The following is a 15487-nucleotide window of genomic DNA, read 5'->3' on the forward strand; positions in this document are numbered from 1 at the left end:
GTCACGAGTTTGGTCCGAGTTGCAAGGAAATTTTGAAGTTCAGTTTTCTCAGCAATAGACGTCAACATGTCAGATATTCCTAATGGATGGAGTTGCCAGTAACAAGGGATATACTTATTGGTTTCGCTTGCTGCGTATTGCGGTGCCGCGCTTGATGCTGAAAGCATTGTTGATGAGAGAGTTGCGCCACGGCTGACACTTTTGTAGGGGATGAAATCGTTGCGATGTTTGGAGAATGCTGTTGGGAAACAATGGTGTCCGTAGTGCTCCACCTTTCAAATCGTGCCCCTCTCGTGGCTCTCGCTGCAGCAGGGGCGGTGTGTGGGGGGCTTCTCGTTGTCGACAAACGCATCCGATGCCAACCTTGAGCGTGGGATGCTGGCTGCAATCCGAGCCACGCCACCCGGTGCCGCAGCAGCGATTGTTTCTCCGAGGCGTGGAGACAAGTTCCAATTTGTGCACGTTTACTTGCGCCGGGGCCTGCTGTAAATTTGACGCTATCGCAGCGCAGGAGGAGAGCCGCAGCGGTAGTGGAGAGAAGGCAATTGAGGGGGCGGAGATAAGGCCTTTGTTCAATGATGGCCTTGTTGTGGTGAAAGCGCTTATCTCAATTTTATATATGTATATCTACAGTACTGCCAACTCCCATTAACGGAGTTGTGGCAGAATGGCATTTAAATCGTAGCACACTCACACACAAAGAAACAACAGTTTCAACAGTTGAAAGTTGTGCAACGCCGTGATGATCCTAAGATTAATATAGTTACAAAACAGATTACAACAAATCACGCCACAATCAGCAACAAATTCCTTAAAGTCATTTAGGAAGGCAACAGCTTCATCGATATCATTTCATTCTACCGCAAAGAAGGAATATTTAAACTCATAGTTCTTGGAATGCAATGGATGTTATTCCTATTTCTAGCGGGGTAACTGGTCGAAAACGCAATATTATTGGATGTGTTGCTCTCTATGCGACCATCTAATATTTAGAAATAACATTCGCATATTGAATGATCGGAATTACAAGACCAAAAGCTTTGTGGTACTGGCAGCGTATCGGAAAGTGAAACTTCTAGCCATGGCATTGTTTGTGCTATTGGGAATGCGTGTTGCGCGATACAAAAGATGAGCAGATGAGCGCTCGTCTGTTCTGTCGCGATCTACAGCATCCGCAATGAACGATTGCTTGTCCAATGGCTGAAAGATAAGCAAGTGTTTTGTTAGCCACTTTTTTGTTTCTTTTTGTAATTGACAGACACCGTTCCAGTAGCCTCCCTTTGAATTAATATAAAATAGAGCCTGATTCTGCATTCCAGTTCATCTGTGATATCATTTATAAACAGTAAAAAATGTAAAGGGCTCTGTGAAACATCGGACGCTACCGACATGTCTGAAGGAAATTCGTTGCAGACCACATGCCGATGCCTTGGTGCTAGATGGGACTGTATCCAATCGCAAAGAAGGCTCTTAAGACCCCAAGTTTTATCACTTAGTGAGCGAGGTGTTACCGAACAATTTGGCGAAGTCGAGGAAAATTGCATCAGTTTGGCTTCGGTCATTAATATATCTATAGGGCGAAATTACGCCGTTTCTGCTAGTTCGGTTGTGGTGCCTGAAGCCATGTTGTGCAGGTGACAGAATTGAGTGGCCGTCTAATAAAAATTTGAGATAGGCTTATTAATCAATTGTTTGTGGCAGCCATGGCATTTGTGCATTCAATGTTCGACTGTGCATTGCGAAAGAGTGCACGCTCACGTCGGCCCTCATCCCACTCGCAGTTACGAGGGCCGCAGAGCTGCGCAGTTTTATGCGATAGCACATACAGCTCGTTCGGTCGAAAAGACGTCGGCGTAGTCAGAAATAATCGGCGACTGCATACAAAGAATCATATCATGCCAACCGACTGCCGCAGAATGTTGCAGATGCATGGTGTCATACAATTCAGCGTTTCGTGCAGCATAAAGTTACTAGTTATAAGGGATTAATTACTCATTTGTATCCAACCAAGCACAGCCATATGGCTACAAAGAAAAGCTGTACAGCTTTCTTGAGTTATTGATCAATTCGGTCTCGCCCTACCATAAGGTTGCCGTCCCGGTTTGCTCAGTTGGTAGAGCGACTACTCCGCTGAAGCAGTGGTCCCGGGTTCAAACCATGGACCAGGACGAATTTTTCTTTCGCCGCGAAGTTTATGAAAAAGCTGTACCGCTTTTCTTTGTAGCCGTATGGCTACGATTGGGTGGATGCCAGTGAGTAATTACTCCCTTATTACAATTCTACTCCACCTTGACGATTCCCCTAAACATTTGACCAAAACGTACTAGTTAAGTTCGAGTCTATACTCCATGCCATAACTAACTTGCAGCACTACCAAAGGCAGAGACCTCCTCAGCCAATCAGGAGAGCGCGCTAAGCGTGTTCATCCGCACCTAGTCTGCGTGTCCTCTCCTCGCGGCGTACACATGTATGGTTAAAAGAAGAGTGTAAATCGACCCTGTCTGTGTACCATAAGCGTAAGCACACTTGCCTATAAACGCTAAACGCAAGCACTTTCCGGGGTGTTACGCCATTTGTCACATTCGCACTTTTTGTTATGAGTATGCTAGCGGTGACGAAACTATACGGACGGATGTATGGATGGATAAGGCTGAATCCTTTAAATCAGGCGCTGGTTCAAGCCACCCAGCCATGACTTATGAAATTTTACTCTTGTCTTGATTTTAGCCACCAATCAGATAACCTTCGCTTGGTTACTTCTACCCTCTTAAAATCTACAGTCCTCAAACCCCAATGCCTTGGATAAATCAGCCCCGCTGCTTTCCACTGTAGGGTGAAGTCCTTTACAGAAAAGTATCAAGTGTTCAGCCGTTTCCTCCTCCTCTCCACAAGCAGCGCACAACGTGTCTGTCTCGTGGTACCTGACTCTATTATGTCTTCCACAAAACTCCCGTCCTGGCCTCAAACAGCAAAGAGCTTCCCCTACAATTATCATAGATATTTTCTTTGGCAATTTCCTCCTTAAAGATCCTGTATGTTCCCAGTGCCGATTTCGTCAGCATCCCTGTTTTCCACTGAGCTCTCTCTGTTTCTTTAACCTTTTTCTTGACCGATAATTGCTTATTTGCACCCCGACTGCTGTCCAGATATTTGCTTGTCATTTTTCTATTTCGGTTTCTTCATTTCGTGTCAACATTCCTTATGTACAGGTATCTGAAAACTTTCTTAGCCCACTGCTTTTCCCCCATTTTTCTCAATCACTCCTCAACAAGTTTGGCCTAGTGGCGCCATCTGTTTGTTAGAATGGCAAGCATTTTTGTCAGCAAATTCGACGCTTCTCTTTAGGACTAGAAATGGCAGAGTCGTCACTCTAAATAAAAAATTAATAGAGCGAATTTATAGCTCATACGCTCTGATATATGCGAAATGAGACGAAGCAAAAGCCCGGTACCCTATTTATGGCCAGTGAACGTACTGAAAATAGCACTAACAACAACGAATTCGCTGCGAGGCGAGGGGTCCTGCTTCGAAGGACGCCGTCATTTTGGAAAAGATGTTTTCGAGCACGCAAACGTCGCGCACGATTAACTCGGGAAATAGCACACGAACCGCGAGCATACGTTAAAGTTCAATGTGGAATGGCGTTCAGTGCATGCGAATTTTAAAGCACGCTGTCCCATATGCCCGTATGCCTATTTTATACTGACACTACATTCCACAGCGCCAGAACGGTGCCTGTGCACTCATCGCAGCTTTGGTAGTGCTGCGAGAAACTACTGGGGAAAAAAGTCAGAAGACGCTGTGTTCCGTCTTTTGACTGGCTTTTTTCCTGAACACGTACCAACTGACCCAGATTTCAACCCCACTGAAACTACTGGGATGGGCTCGCGGCAGGGATTCGAACCGGTGACCTATAATCGGGGGCTGCGTAAAAAAAATCGTATTATGGTAATTAGTGGTTCTAGTGATTTATGGTTGATTGGTGTGTGATACGCCATGACGAGTTACAATGAAGTCATTGTAATTAATTCATTAGTTAAAAAATAAAAAATTGAAAAGGGGGTTCAATGGTGTCAAAATTATCAGAATGAAAAGACAATGCTTGATGATGCTAATTAAGAAAATTTAGAGTGTGTGGTTGATCAGTAAATGATGGAAACTATTAAAGGGGCCATGACATGGTCGTTCTTATTGCAGTTTTGTGCTTCAGTAACTAATACAAGAGCTTATGATTCAGTTTCCGAAATTTGGCTGCCCTGGACGCGCTGTATATTCCAAAAAATGGAGATCGAAATTGAGAACGGGAAACTCCTCCCACCGGCAGCGACCGCCATATTGAATGCTGTCGTGACGTCACTAGGGCCTACACAGAGCAACGTCGTCTGTTCTCGTTACTGCAGTGTGCGCAGCGAGGTCTCTTGTCCCCTGTACTTCCGCGGGCGATCGAAGTAGCAGTCGTCCCCCATATATGGGTGACTGGTGCCACAAAAGCGTTAATAATAGTAACGCAGTTATTCTGCTGTATAGGTGTATATATGGTCCGGTTGCACTAGGCCGATGGGACGGCGATCAGCGGTCGGTCGGTATGCAAATGTCATCGCTGACGCCCTGGGCTGTCAAGCTAGGCCGACGACGACGCCAGCACGACCAACGACCCCGTATCGCAGTAGTGTAATGAGTGAACTTAGTGGGAACTGGCAGAGTATGGTGAGGGACTAGTTGGTATGACATTCTATAAACTTAAGAATTTTAAAACTTATTGTACCTCATGCTAGCCACGGCGACATACGCTATGTGCGCGCACCAGCGAAGATGTGCTTTCAATCGGTGCCTGCGCATAGAACCTATCGGCGAGGCAATTGAGCGACACGGGCAGAAAACGGCGCACGCCGCTGTCACCTGGGCTTGTGCGGCCGAGCGAAAGCTTCACGCCCGGTAAATAGACGGGCCGAAAAACTACGCTTGTGTGCCTTATCTTTATCGAAAAAAGTGAAACGAGCGGCAGCATTTCATATATTCACACTTTCTTTCTAATCAGCGGGGAACGCCTGCCAGATGCTTGAATTTCGGCCGACGGTGGACCGCCGGCCCCTTTCGTGACGAGGCCTATCGAGTACACAGGATTCGTGTGTGCGATTTCGGCGATTGCTGAGAGCAAATATGCAAGTTTTAGCGCCTGAAAATAGCTGTCGAGCGTAGTTTTGGCCACAGTGCCCTTAAAGCGACGACTGCCGACATCGCAGGGCGCGAGTACTATAAGGGGGAAGTGCCATATGTGACCCGGTCTGCACAGCATGAGCTGAAGCCAGCCGGCAACAGCCGTCGGCATCGAATGGAGACAACAAATCTAGTCGTTTTCATTAATTCAAGTAATGCCCGAACGTATTTTTAGCTATGCACTTTAAAATCAACCAGTATCGGACGAAGAGCACCGAGCCGCCAGGCCCAGAGGAGTGGGCCGAAAAGGGCTTTAAAAGCTGCCTAACAAAAGAGGGCAAATTTAGTATGGGTGATTAGGCCTCATTTGTAGCCACAGACAGCAGTATACATATATCCGCCGCTGGTAATCTGCGCCACTACCGCAGGCCAGTTTTCCCGTCTGCCCAAGCATCGCCCCTTCGGCCGCCACTAGGTTAGCATGACAACGTGGTTTCCGCTGGGAGCAAAGCTTGCGTTTTCCCGCAGCCGCGGTTGACGCAGCGGCCTTGAGTGTGTTTCCTCTTGCCGATGCATGTGGTGTTTATTCGCCCTCGAGTGTTGGTACGAATGCTTGCCGAAGCTTTGAAGATATGCTACTGGGATTTAGCTGCAGGTTGATGTCCATCAACTGCAGCGCCCTTCATGATGAGCTGAGTGGAAATGCGTCCAAGAGTAGGCAGGAGGTTGCTTCTTCCGAACGGCAGGGTTTAAGCTCCTAGGCGTTCACGAATATGTAAAATCCGTTTCTATACATGAAGTGACATATGTGTTGAACTGCATTTCATACATGCGCCGACCCATTCGATGCCGAAATGGCGGTGATGTGGACCCACTGCAGGTCTCCCGTTAACCCTGGGCGGTGTGAGCCTCTGCTACGCTTGCCTTCTCTTGGAATCCAGTCCGATGACGACCATCAGTTGTCGTGCCTAAGCATTCCATGGCTTGCCTACTTCTTCATCTTGGATACGTCATTAACCCGCGCTTGTTCCCTGGCTCTTAACATTACACCTATCTTTGTTTTTTTCCTGTCCTCAGTGTATCCGCATTTCTGCCCCATAGGTGAGTACCAGTGAGTACAAGTGTAGGGCTGCGCCAACAAGACAGGACACAAACACCACGGGCGCAGTCCTGCCTTTTACTGTCCTCTTGAGGATTGTTGATGTGTAAACTGCATGCTTTTCATCGAAAAACGCCACGAAGATATGCATGGCTTCTGACCGGGTGGAAAATTCGTTAAAAATGTCCAGCATTGGCTGATCCCGAAAAAAAAAAAGGCACGGCTCTGTTCTAGGGTGGATGGCAGCCGATAAGCCCCGTAGTTCGAGCGGCGCGTTATCGCCGCAGATAATCACTGCGTGCCGACGGGAGATTAAGGCTGGCAGCTGTTTGTTTTCGTCGCTTGCTTGGAACGAACGCGCGAAAGAGGTCTGCGTAATTTGCGCCGCTGTGCTCCCGACACGAGTCCCTGATCGTAAACAACAAACTTATTGGAAAAGGTGAGTCCTCGTCCCATCCTGGCCTCAAATTGCAGCTCTAAGAGGCGCTCATCTCTGACGGCGTGGGGTGCAGCTGTCCTACTTACTGCGCAGGCATCCTTGCTTTTACTACACGTGGTATTAACTAGTCTCGAAATATCGTCAGTGCACTGACGAAACTACAAACTCACCTTCGCGAAGCTTGGCTCTTCCGACCGGCTGCTGGGCGAACACACCCGACGGCGCAGGTGGACGGACTCACCTCTTCCCCGAGAAACCACGGGGGAGGAGGGGGGGGGGGGGGAATGAAACGGGAAGCGCGGTCGTACACGCGCACCACGCTAGCAGCAGCAGCCTTGGCACCCGCTCGGTTGGCTGGTCGCCGCAGCACTGACGTGGGCTGGCCGCTGACGCAGCAGAGAGGGACAAACCGGTGTGCCCTTTCTTCGCCGCCCCTCCTCCCCTGCGTGGCCGGCCGAGATATCTGTGCTGCTGCTGTTAGCTCTGGCTTGCGGCGGGTGAACGCAAGTGCCGACTGCGTTGCGTTCACATTTCAGTGCGCGTTTGCCATTTCCGGAGAACGCATCCCGTATTTTACAGGTCAAGGATGACAAAAAAAAACATCGAGACTCATTCATATTTCAGGAATGGCACTCCAGGAGAGTTTGGGAAGTTATTCAGGCGTATTCCGCTTTCGGTTCATACGCAGGAAAACCCTTACGTGCCATTGTGTGGCTCGAAGTGGAGCCATGGATGGATGGATGGATGGATGCATGCATGCTGAACCCTTTGAATTGTGCGGTGTTCAAGCCACCTAGCCATGACTTCTGAGTAGGAGGATGAAAAACATTTATTGTGCTCTAAATTGATGTAATTTTCGCGGTCTTCTGATGGCGTCTTCCGTCTTCTTCAGACGGGGTTGGTTCCCCTAGTCCAGGGCTCCGCTGAGGACTGCTGTCCAGTGAGCTCGCCGGACCAATCCACGGAGAGCATCCCCTCCTACTGTTCTTCCGCACTCGGGTTTTCTACTCTGGATACCTGATCGTTCTTCTGACAGGCCCATGTTGTGTGCAAGAGTGTTGGCTTATCTCCGCACCATGGGCATGTGTCACCGCACTGCGTGGGGTGACACATGCCCATGGAGGGTGTTTAGTTTGGGGAAGGCCTCTGTTTGCAGTATAGTCTCCGCCCTACTGCTTCTTGTCTGCTTAGTTCTTTGCATGGCGTCGGGTATTTCATTCTCGCCCCCTTATGGTAATTTAGGATTTCTGAGTAGCTCAGGGGGACCGGGTTTGGTTGTTCGAGGTCGAGTGAGTCGGACGCACGGTTAGTGTGCCCTCGAGCTATCCTATCGGCCTCTTGGTTCCCTTGAACCCCAGTATGTCCTGGTACCCATACTGTCTGTTGCGGGTCGCTCGAGCAGAGTATGCGGAGTGTTCTGCGACTGATTCTGCCGTTTGTGTAGTTGCGGCATGCTGCTTGCGAGTCGGTTAATATTTTTAGGGACCTGTTGGTTCGGTAGCCCTCCGCTAGAGCTACGGCTGCCCCCTCGGCCTCGACTACCGTGCAGCCCTCGATTGACGCGCTGGTGATTTCTTAGTGACTCGAGTTGATCACCGCTGCTGTCGCTCTGTTTCCTCCTCCTCTCCGCACAACGTGTCTATCTCGTGGTACCTGACTGTGTATGTCCGCAAAACTCCCGTCCTGGCCTCAAACATCCAGCGCGGCTTAATCGAGTAAGGATACCTTCATATGTGTCTGGTTCTACGCACCCGATTGAGTAAGGCTGGGCAAGTTGGTGATTAGATAAAGAGGACATGATAGCAGCGCTAAGCGACAGGGAGCATGCACTGAACGTGCGTCACTGGAGCTTACGCAAGCATGACAGACGGTGTTGCTTCCTGTGCAAGTTTGCACAATCTGCTAACAGAAGCAGCTGCCGTGACCAACCTTAGAATTTTGGCCACTTGGCGATCTTCGACGTGCACTGATAATGTACTACAGCGCATGGGCGGCTTTTCCTTTTTGCTCCTATCACCAGACACCCATGTTCTGTGCCCATTGAAAATCCCCAGGTCCACCCAGAGGACAGGTGGGCGAGCGGGCGGGCGGGCCGAACCCTTTAAATCGGGCGGTGACTCAAGGCACCTATATGCCATGACTTATGAAATTTTACTCTGTCATGCCATGCGCCCGGGCCTCCGAGCGAACAGGCATCTTGTGGCAGCTAGGGGACTTCATCTGAGAGCGGCGCGGGCCGCTATGTACTCGGCTAATATCTTTCACCGTGGCCTGACTACGGCCTCTCCCGTATCTCACCTTTTGTCAGAAAACAATGTTCAGTTTTGAAATAGCGCCGATAAGCGCAGAATCTCTGGGTGCGTAAATTAGCGGAGCAGTGCCTCAGTGCACGTAACTTAATCAAACTCAATAGCCAGCTATAGGGGCAGCGTACTTTTTTCGGTTGAAACTAAATTTAGAAAACTGAAAACCCCACACTTAGTTATGTCTAGCTAGCTACTGAAGCAAAAATGAGCAAAGTACAGGAACGCGTCAGACTCCCCTTTCTCATTCTGAGCACAGCCGCCGCGGTGGCTGAGTGGTTACGGCGCTCGGCTGCTGGCCAGAAAGACGCGGTGTCGATCCCGACCGCGGCGGTCGAATTTCGACAGAGGCGAAATTTCAGAGGCCCGTGTTTGCTGTGCGATGTCAGTGCACGTTAAATAACTCCAGGTGGTCGAAATTTTTGCGGAGCCCTTCACTAGGGCGTCTCTGATAGCCTGAGCATTGATCTCCGCAGGGAGAACCAGGAAATAGAGCCATTCCCCTCCTACAATGAAGCGACCAGGAAGCCTGAGTCGCTTTGGGACGTTAAAGGGTGTTGCAAATGGGTTGCAAGCCCCAAGGGTAGCGTTGGCCTGGCGGCCTGGGGCACAGCTGGAAACATCCGAAGGTCCCGGCAAAGGATGAGTCGACTGGCAACAGAACAACTTGTTTATTCTGGCATCGCAAAAGAGCAGCCGGTCAGGGCGACCACGTTACTCGAAGGAAGAAATCGAAGTCTCCCTTTGGCGTCCGGGGCAGCTGCTTTTATACCCACGGAGTCGAGGGCAAGAAGGAACGGCTCGGGATGAGTCGCACTAGACGGCGACGCACGGACATGTTGAGACGTGAAGTGACGCGTCCGCCGGGCCGGCGCCGGTCAGACCTCCTCGCCTCCCAGTTGGGGAGCTCCTCTCCCCGGCTGCCGCGCTTTGACAAGCGTGGGCACCAGCATGCACACACACGCACACACGACGACACGTGGCATTGAAACCTGCCTGGACGCGCTTGGCGGGAGGCGTTACGGCAGCACTGAACGGGCCCTAAATGACCGCCACTTTGAACGAAGCCCCGGCTTCCGTTGCATCCGCGCCGGCTATACCGCGCGTCGTAGGCGAAACGTAACAGACCGCCCCGCCGGGAGAAGGAGATCCCGATGGTCAGGGGACTGCATCCGCTGTCCGGAGGGATGTCGCTCGATGATGCTCGTAATCGAAACCGGTCGTCCCTCGACGTTGCTTGAGCGCAGCGCACAGAGAAGGCCTCGTTCTCAAGTTCAGGTTCACACAGGACACTGCAAAGTGACTTCGGGAGAGTTGCCATTTTTGTTCTCGTTCCCAGCAAACGTTAGAACTACGCCGAAACGCAACTGCTCAGTCAGCAAGCACGAGACAACCCTCACTAAGCTCTGCCAGGCTCTTTCCCCTTTTATACTACTGCCTAGTTCCTTACAGTAGTCAAGCAGCACTCAGAACGCGTCCACAAATTGGAAAATTGCACTAGAAAGCACATCATCACTTTGAAACACTAAACAAAAGCAATATGTTAAAAATCTTGCCTCAGGAAGAAAACATCAGTAACAAACAACTTTGAGGCGGATTCCCACGTTAGGGGCCTCGACTTAAGCCATCGGCGTTACCGTTGAGACTCCCCTTTTTGTAACGCACCTCAAAGGAATATCGTTGCAAAGCGAGGCTCCAGCGGAGGAGGCGGCCATTTTTGGGAGAGATGGTCTGCAGCCATTGGAGAGGGCAGTGATCCGTCTCAATGATAAACCTCGAGCCGGCTAGGTAACATGACAATTTCTGAACGGCCCACACGAGACACGCACACTCTTTCTCGGTGGCGCTGTACGTCTGCTCACGACAGGTCAGCTTACGACTAGCATAAAGGACGGGGTGTTCCACTTCTCCATTTTCCCGTTGGCACAGTACAACGCCCATGCCTCGCTCACTAGCATCGCACTGAACAACGAACCCTTTTGTGTAGTCTGGCGATCGTAGCACAGGCTGGCTTGTTAGGGCGCTCTTTAGGGCGCTGAAAGCTCTTTCCTTTGTCTCGCCCCAGACGACTGTTTGGGGCTCTGTTTTTCTTAGAGCATCCGTCAGGGGAGCCGCGATATCGGAGTACCTGGGGATGTACCTCTGTTAGTAGCCGGCGACACCTAAGAACGACCGAATATCGGCCTTCGTGCGCGGTTGCGGGAAGTCTCGCACAGCGGCCACCTTTATTTCAGAGGGGCGGCGACGACCCTGTCCAATCACGTGACCGAGGTAGACAACCTCGGCCTGTGCTAATTGGCACTTGGGAGCCTTGACTGTCAAGCCCGCTTCGCGCAGGCGGGTTAGCACTGCCCGCAAGTGTGCCATATGCTCAGACCAGGTTGCGGAGAATATCGCTACGTCGTCTAAATACGGTAAAGCAAATTCTTCCTGTCCCCGCAACACTTTGTCCATGAGGCTTGAAAAGCAGTATGGCGCGTTCTTCAAACCAAAACTCAAAACTTTAGGACGGAATGTTCCCATTGGTGAAATGAACGCCGCATACCTACTAGCCTCTTGTGTAAGTGGAACCTGCCAGTAACCCCTGACAAGATCTAGGGTGGAAATAAACTGAGCGCTACTAACTTTCTCAAGGCGCTCCTCGATGTTAGGGATCGGATAAATTTGATCCTTAGTGATGGAATTAAGCCTGCGGTAGTCGACGCAAGGACGAGGTTCCTTGCCCGGTATCTCAAGTAAAATCAAAGGGGAGGTATAATCACTCTAACCCGCCTCAATAACACCGAGCTGTAGCATTTTCTTTACCTCAGCCTCCGTAATATCGCGCTGGCGGGGTGACACTCGGTACGCCTTGGATCGTACTGGCTCTGGGGAGGTAAGTTCTATTTCATGAGTAAGGACAGAAGTCCTACCAGGCCTCTCAGAGAACTGACCTTGAAACTCTTGTAAGAGTTGGTGTAGTTCGGTTTTCTGCTCAGGCGACAGCGGTGCTTTACTGAGTAAGTCACTAATGACCTGATCGGTGTCTTCCCTGTTCGTCACTGAGCTTAGTCCCGGAAGCTCGACCGGAAGCTCTTCTAGCTTTCCCGTGTCGGGCATTTCCTCTCCAGTACCTGGTGCCTTCAACGCTACAGGCTCAATTTTATTCAGTTCGGACGTGCTCTGAATATCAGCTTGCTGCGCCTCCGACCCTTTCTCATTGTTCGACAACGTCGGCCCCGCAACTACCGCCTTTGCAGCGAGCTCCCGAACTCTCGATCTGGTTAAGGCCTGAACGCTAGCCTCACCAAACAAAAGCCCCTTCTCGCGCAGGAGGTGATCGGACCTGTTCGAAAATAGGTACGGGTACTGGGGGGGCAGCATAGATGACACTACGGCCTCCGTCTCAAGTGCTCCGAAAGGTCCTTCAATAAGCACTTTTGCTACGGGCAGACACACGCTATGAGCTTCTACGGCTTGCTTGATCCATGCGCACTCGCCCGTGAACATATCGGGTTCTACGTAAGAGGGGTGAACTACATCTATTGTAGCTGCGGAATCACGAAGCACTCGGCACTCTTTCCCGTTCACGAGGAAGTCTCGCATGTAAGGCTCGAGAAGCTTCATGTTCTCGTCAGTGCTACATAATGACAAACACACGACTTTTCTTTTTGTTTCTGGACACTGCGCCGAAAAGTGACCCGGCTTCTGGCACGTATAACACACGCGCGCTTGCCTCCTCTCGAACCGCTTTCTGCGTTCGGCTTCGGCTGCCGCCGTCTCCTTACGTTCGGTCGGACTGCTTTCACTCGCATCCGCACTACGTGTGTCCCCCCTTGCTCTCATGGGTGTGAACTTCGGCCTCTCAGACTTGGAGCCAAGTTCACCCTTTTGACCGTCCTTAGCTCCGCGAGCCCGACGCGTCACAAACTCCTCGGCTAGCTCGGCGGCTTTAGCCACTGTACTAACGTCTGGCCTATCCAAGACCCAGTACCGCACGTTCTCAGGTAACCGACTATAAAACTGTTCCAGCCCGAAACACTGCAGAATTTTCTCGTGGTCACCAAACGCTTTCTCTTCTTGAGCCACTCCTGCATGTTTGACATAAGCCTGTAGGCAAACTCTGTATATGACTCACTTCTGCCTTTTTCATTTTCCCGAAACTTCCGACGGAACGCCTCCGCTGACGGCCTGTACTTTTTAGCAGACTCGATTTCACTTGGTCGAAATCCTCTGCCTCCTCTCCAAGCGAGCGACTACGTCGGCCGCCTCGCCGGGTAACAAAGTGAGCAAGCGCTGTGGCCACGTTTCCCGAGAGAACCCCTGCTTTTCGCACGTTCGCTCAAAGTTAACCAGGAACAAACCAATGTCCTCTCCAAGCTTAAACGGCCGCATCAGGTCAGTCATTTTGAACGATACTCGTTCTCCTGCACCGGGTGCCTGACTTCCATTACGAGCGCGTTCCATCTCTACCTCGAGATGCTTCATTTCCAAAGCGTGTTGACGGTCGCGCTCTTCTTTCTCTTTTATCTTTTTGTTCTTTACGTTCGCGCTCGTCTTTCTCTTTTTGCTCTTTACGTTCCCGCTCGTCTTTCTCTTTTTGCTCTTTACGTTCGCGCTCCTCTTTTTCTTTTTGCTCTTTACGTTCGCGCTCGTCTTTCTCTTTTTGCTCCCTCTCCTCAATGGTCTCAAGGCATTCCGACAGCTCGTCATCCTCAGCCTCCAACTCAAGAATAGCCCTTAGCAGTTCTGGTTTTCTGAGTTTGTCTGAGACATCCAGACCCAACTCTCTTGCAAGCTCCAGCAATTTCGGTTTGCGCAACGACTTCAAATCCATGGCTGCTCCGAATGCTGCTTTCTCTACTGCCTACTATTGTCTTGCCGCAAACTAACCCGGCAGCAACGACAACACAATTACCAGCTCTGTTTCTGACACTAACAAAAGCCTGGCAAAACTCAGAAGAAGAAAGTCCCGCACTCACCAAACCTCGCAGCCAAGAATTCAGCGCAGTCGTTCCGCTGCAGGCAACCAGTCATCACACAGGGCTCGTTGCACTGCTCCCGGATGGTCGTTGTGCTGCTCAGCATACAGTTGACCGCATATCTTCTCTGCTGGCCTCCGTTGTCGCGATCCCACCGCTGGCAACCAGTTGTTGCAAATGGGTTGCAAGCCCCAAGGGTAGCGTTGGCCTGGCGGCCTGGGGCACAGCTGGAAACATCCGAAGGTCCCGGCAAAGGATGAGTCGACTGGCAACAGAACAACTTGTTTATTCTGGCATCGCAAAAGAGCAGCCGGTCAGGGCGACCACGTTACTCGAAGGAAGAAATCGAAGTCTCCCTTTGGCGTCCGGGGCAGCTGCTTTTATACCCACGGAGTCGAGGGCAAGAAGGAACGGCTCGGGATGAGTCGCACTAGACGGCGACGCACGGACATTTTGAGACGTGAAGTGACGCGTCCGCCGTGCCGGCGCCGGTCAGACCTCCTCGCCTCCCAGTTGGGGAGCTCCTCTCCCCGGCTGCCGCGCTTTGACAAGCGTGGGCACCAGCATGCACACACACGACGACACGTGGCATTGAAACCTGCCTGGACGCGCTTGGCGGGAGGCGTTACGGCAGCACTGAACGGGCCCAAAATGACCGCCACTTTGAACGAAGCCCCGGCGTCCGTTGCATCCGCGCCGGCTATACCGCGCGTCGTAGGCGAAACGTAACAAGGGGCTGTGAAGGGGCATCTAATAAAGTTGCGGCATGCCTGGACTATTGCAGCACGCCGCTTCACGAATAGTGTCCAGCAAGGATTTTTTGAATGCGCTTTGTAGAAGCTGAGTTACCTGTAGTTAAAATTTGAATTTCAGCGTCCTCGCGCCTTTCCCTCTCCTCTCGTCACTTTTTGCATGCTGGAAGGTTGGCGCTCCTTCGCCGACCCACCTCTGGGAGCGGAGCTTCCCGACCCGCCGGAGATTAGCGGTTTATTGGCCGCGGCCAAGGTAGCTGCCTGACGTCTGCAAGAATCTAGCCAATGGCCACCTCTCACCTTAATTGTCTGCGCAGATGCGGGGGACGGAGGAGGGTGCGAGCGTGAAAAAGTCACAGGGAAGGGCTCGCCAACTTTGACGCCTGATTGTGGATTGTCTGCTGCATGTAGAAGAGTATTATTTGGCTGTCGTTTTCATGGCAACGCAGTGCAGTGATTAAGTGAGTTAATGCGTCCTCCTCGGAAGGCGTTTCAGAGCCCCTTTAAAGGGAAGAGTTGAGTTTCCCCTTCCGGTGGCGATGAGAGGAAACTACTTGATGATGAAATCGGGGTTTCTTGATGACCCGGTGGTTCTACTCGCAAGCATTCACATTACTCAAGGAAAGGAGAAGGTTAACTATTTATTTACAACATAGGTAAAAAACGATAAGAAACAAAGCAAGGAGAAAACTATTTACATGACTAAATCGTGGATCAGACAAATTCAGCCTCCGCTCAACCCAGAGCGCTTGGTTTTAAACCCTCTGTCTCCGCCC

At 51.0% G+C, this 15487-nt stretch overlaps 2 protein-coding genes across 3 annotated transcripts in view; one reads left to right on the plus strand and one right to left on the minus strand.

Moving 5' to 3' along the window:
* LOC144104680 (uncharacterized) overlaps nucleotides 1–7213 on the minus strand; it is a 31384-nt gene extending 24171 nt beyond the window's left edge. The window contains exon 1 of one of the 2 annotated variants that reach the window (XM_077637819.1): nucleotides 6866–7213. The gene's annotated coding sequence lies outside the window, so the exon portion shown is untranslated. The remainder of the gene's footprint in view (nucleotides 1–6865) is intronic. The other variant, XM_077637818.1, reaches the window with a different exon arrangement.
* LOC144104679 (PIH1 domain-containing protein 1-like) overlaps nucleotides 1–15487 on the plus strand; it is a 189167-nt gene that overhangs the window by 108075 nt on the left and 65605 nt on the right. The gene's annotated exons all lie outside the window — the stretch shown is intronic.

The sequence above is a fragment of the Amblyomma americanum genome, chromosome 9 (genome assembly GCF_052857255.1).
Source record: "Amblyomma americanum isolate KBUSLIRL-KWMA chromosome 9, ASM5285725v1, whole genome shotgun sequence".
In the NCBI taxonomy this organism is placed as follows: domain Eukaryota; kingdom Metazoa; phylum Arthropoda; class Arachnida; order Ixodida; family Ixodidae; genus Amblyomma; species Amblyomma americanum.